The sequence below is a fragment of the Trachurus trachurus genome (assembly GCF_905171665.1).
Source record: "Trachurus trachurus genome assembly, chromosome: 12".
Taxonomy (NCBI): Eukaryota; Metazoa; Chordata; class Actinopteri; order Carangiformes; family Carangidae; genus Trachurus; species Trachurus trachurus.
In genome coordinates, this window is record NC_139908.1 from 2562901 (window position 1) to 2567787 (window position 4887).

The following is a 4887-nucleotide window of genomic DNA, read 5'->3' on the forward strand; positions in this document are numbered from 1 at the left end:
TGTCACAGTAACATCTGCAGCAGCTGGTGAAGTTGTCACAACATTTTACACTCATTCATTTAAACCGTGAAACTGAACGAATCAAACAGACTCATAAAAATGTGTTTAAGAGGAAATGAAGCGTGAAAATAAAACAAACAACTCGACTGAATCTGGTTCTTCTCCAAAAACTGGAGGTTGAGTCTGGAGTTGAGGCTGCAAAGTGTCGCCGTGATGCAACTGCATAGTGAGCTCACTATGACCTCGACCTTCGATCGCCAAACTCTGATCGATTCAAGTGAATGTTTGAAATCTGAAGAAGTTTCATCAAAGTTTTACTAAAATGAGGACGAGAGACGACCGGAAATCAGTTCATCGTTAAGAGAAGGAGAATCTCTGAACCTGACGAATCACCGAGCTGCTCGACTTAAAACAGGAGAATTATGTCATGATACGTTTTTATTTTAAAAGGAAAAATGACCATCACTTATGTTGCTCCTCAAGTTTCCCAGTTGTCCAGTAGGAGGCGCCACAGTCGACTGGTAAATTAAAACCCAAAATAAAAACTAATATACTTTTTTTTTTTTTTTAAATAATTACATTGCAGATGGAGACTCAATTTATTAACCAGACAGAGTTGTTTTAGAGGGAAATTCATGCAAAACCGCTGATGCACGTTGCCTTCAGGGACAGTTTTTCATCAACAGTCTCTGCATTTCCCTCTAAAACAACTCTGTGTGGTAACGTTGTGTTATTATCTCATAGCGTGGTGAATGTGCAGCTCACAACTTGTCCACCAGAGCGTTGTGGAGTTGTTGGATTGTGTATTTGATGAGTTTGATGAGGGAAACCAAGAAATCCCATAATGAGCCTCTGTAGCGTAGCTCTGAGCAGCTCACGGCTCTGCTCCGCCGTTCTAAAAATAGCTTGCACCGACAATTAAAGGTAACAAACCTACTGCTATGACTATAGGGATTATGGCAATGGGGCCAATTTGCCAAAATGTTGAACTATCCCTTTAAAAGTCAAAAAGTCTTAATTTATAATCTTCATCTTTACCGCTGTAAAATGATGATGAAACTATAAAGTTACATGAATCTGGATGATCTGAGATGTCTCCACTCTGAGGCAGCAGTGAGCCAACTGTGTGTGTGTGTGTGTGTGTGTGTGTGTGTGTGTGTGTGTGTTATGTCATTTTCCACTGTGTCACTGTTGGACCTTCTTTCTGTTAAAACACTATAAAGCTGCTTCAGTGGGCGGAGTCAGTCGGTGGGTTTGTTGTCTCACCTGACTGAGGACGAGCGGCGCAGAGAGACACCAGACAGAGCAGGTGAGAGAGGACGAGAGGGAACATCTCCACGACCTGAGGACACACACACACACACACACACACACACACACACACACACACACACACACACACACACACACACACACACACACACACACACAGATCACCATGGTGACAACAATCATCTCTATTATCTTCTACTGTCTTCTGCTGCAGCTGTTAGTTCACACTGACAGGGAATCAATCATTAATCAATCAACCAATCAGTCAGTCTTGACGTCACATATGATAAACCAGAATATTTTTAGAGCTCAGGTTAAAAACAAGTGATTTCAATACGTTTTAAATAGATTATAAACAGGAACTTTCTCTGTTTTCTGACAAAACAACCGATGATAAAAGTATAAATCATGATTGATTAATGATTCTGTTCTATTAGTTTGTCCAACACATTCATGTCACTTCATTGTATAAAACTTCCTTAAAATTTAAGCTTTTATGAAAGTTTGACACATTCATTTTTCTCAGTTTTCAATGTTTCTCACATTCTCTGTTATAAACTGTTTTCTTGTCTGTAACATCTATTGCACGTCTGTCCGTCCTGAGGGATCCCTCCACCCTGAGCTTTCTCCTGGTTTTCCCTGTTAAAGGAGTTTTCCATGGAGTTTTTCCTCAGTGGATGTGAGGGTCTAAGGACAGAGGATGTTGCTATGATGGGATGTAAAACCCTTTGAGACAAACTGGTGGTAAAAACGGGCTATACAGATAAAATTGCCTTGCCTTGCCTGGTAACTGTTGAAAAGTAACTGGAGTCACAGAGTTCAGTTCAGTTCTGGAGCTGCTTTTATTTTGGAATTTATGTTACTTTACTTTTTTTTTAAAGCTTCTCTGAGCTTTTTTTTTTTTTTTACTTTGCAGCTGCAGCTTTTAGAAAACAAACTAATCAATCAAATGATCTAATCAATCAACAAGTTAAAGTGTAATTAGTGAGTTCTGCAGCAGTGAGTCAGTATCTCTGCAGCTTATCTATTAATTAATGAATTAACTCTAATCTCTTTATAAAGTCTGAGAGTTTGTTCCCATCGCTTGTTTTTTTTTCTTTTCTTTTCTTTTATCTGAGTGGGTGATAATGAGGCGAGCAGTGAGCGCGCGGCCAGATGTTGCTCACAGCTGGATGTGCAGCAGCAGCAGCAGCTGATTACAGCTTTATCCGAACATCAGCTGCTGCACACGGAGCCTCGACTGGTCCCGAGTGTCACTTTATCAATCCTGACTCTGAGCTTTTTATCATTTATTTATCACTGTGGGAACAAGACTCACAGCTCCCGGGTGGTCCGGGTTCGAGTCCGGGACCTGGGCCACCAGATCTCTACAGTAACTTAATTCTTTAACAAATTAGAACAGGAAATAAAGATAAGCTGTGACCTCACCTGTTGGATCCTTCAGTAAAAAGTCACTAAATCCACTTCTTTGTTTCCAGTTTTTATCTCTTGGAGCTAATGTTTCCCGGGAAGGCGCGTGCGGTTGCGGTGGTGGTGGCGGTCTGTTGCGGTCTGTTGCGGCTCCTGTATCAGACTGCGGCCGGTCCGGACTCAAACCTCCGACCTCTCTGCGCTGCCTGCAAGTTCAAATCCACTTGACACCCGCTATTATCCAGACATTATGTTAGAGGAGGGGCGCATGTCCGCACCACCGCCCATCGGAGGGTGTGTGTGTGTGTGTGTGTGTGTGTGTGTGGGAGAGAGAGAGAGGAATAGAGTGAATGGGAGTTAGATAGAGAGAGAGAGAGAGTGGGAGGAAGTGAGAATGGGGGAAGCCTGAGTGGGAGAGAGGCATTAAACTATAAGGTTCAGCCCAAAGAGCTTCAGGATACACTACATTTCCCAGAATGCAACACTACCGCAGCATCCTCAGATCAGAGAGGGACAAAACATTCAAAAGTATTTTATTTTGTTAATTATCTCCACTTTGTGTTTTTTGAACATCAATTTTAGTGGAAAGCTCTGAAGACTACAATACCCATGATCCTCTGCTGCAGAAGAAGCCAACAGGAGGTTAAAAATAATAATCAAATTAGTTTTCCCTCATCAACACACAGAGAAGAGGATGTTAAGCTCATTAAAATTGGACGTCGTTGATGCAGAAATGCACCTTGGGAATTGTAGTCAACCTCTTTGAGTTCAGTTTTTAATCTCAAAAAAAGGGAAATTTTGGACTTTTGAAAGAGTTTCCTGATGTCGACATGTTTGAACTGTGAGTCACAAAACACTGTTAATGAAAAGAGTGAATGGGAGAAGTCGCAACTCTTATTGAACCCCTCCCCCACTGGTAAACACACTCACACACATGCACACACACACGTCTTGGTCCTGGCCTGGATCTGACCCACAATGCACTCTGCTGGTTTGCTCAAACACGGGCAGCTGTGAGACCGGCGGACGAGGCTGTAAATCACGGTTTCACCGGCCGTGGGAATCAAACATGGTGTCGATACAAAGCCAGGAGAGATGTACTAGGCTACAAGGACAGAGGAGTTGACCCAGGATGTAGACAGGGTCAACTAGACTCTCTGATTGGCCGGCGCTCTGAGCTGCAGGGTGATGATGTCACGGCGGACGGACGCTCGGGTCTGTTTTCATGTGACTTCACCTCAGTGTCAGAAACCTAAAACCTCTCCGTTCTCACAGAGATTAAACACAGTCACATGATCAGAGCTGATCCAGACCACTAGATTAGACCACACCCACAAACTTAAACTTATACAATTAAATAGCTCAAACAAAAAGACTTTTGTCATTTTAAAGTTGATATTTACACAGTTTATTGGTACAAATATAAAACTCACATCTTTGTAAACATGTAAAAAGAGTTGATGAGGAGCAGCAGGAACCTGAGCTGAGACGTGACGACGATGAACATGATGAGTTCAAGTTTCACTCAACTTCACCGAGGTGTGAAGTTTCATCTGGATTTAAAACTTCAGAGGCGAGAGGACGAAGGAGGAGAAAAAGCAAAACTACGGTGGCCTTGAGGGTTCAGCTTCTTTCTTTTTTGTTTCTGGGGACACAATAAAGCGAGGGACCAGTCAGGGACACAATAAAGTGAGGGACTGCTTCCTGTTAGTGGGTTTGACAATAAACTGAGTTTGTTTGGTTTATTAGAATGTCAATATCACAGGATTCACATGGTATTCATCACATGGACTGTTAGCTTAGCATTAGCCTTTAGCCTGCTGGTCCCTCACTTTATTGTGTCCTCCAGAAACACTTCTGTTTTTTCTGTAACTGATGAAGTTGTTTTCTGATGTTTGTGTCTTCGTTTGTTTTCTTTTCTTGAAGCTGCAGTAGTGAGAGTTGATCCTTCAGGGCCACCGTAGAAAACCCCACTAGAAAAAACAACATGGACGCCATTTTTTCACAATAAATTCACCCACAACTTTTTCATATGAATAAACTATAACTAAATCTGATATTTTAACAATGTAGAAGGAGAATTTAGTGCACTACAAAAAAACAAAGAAAGAAAGAAAGAAAAAAGAAACGGAAAGTTAGCTAACTAGCCTAGCACTAGCCTGTTAGCCTAGCGAGCTCAGGAAGTCGTTACAGCAGCTTCCTGTT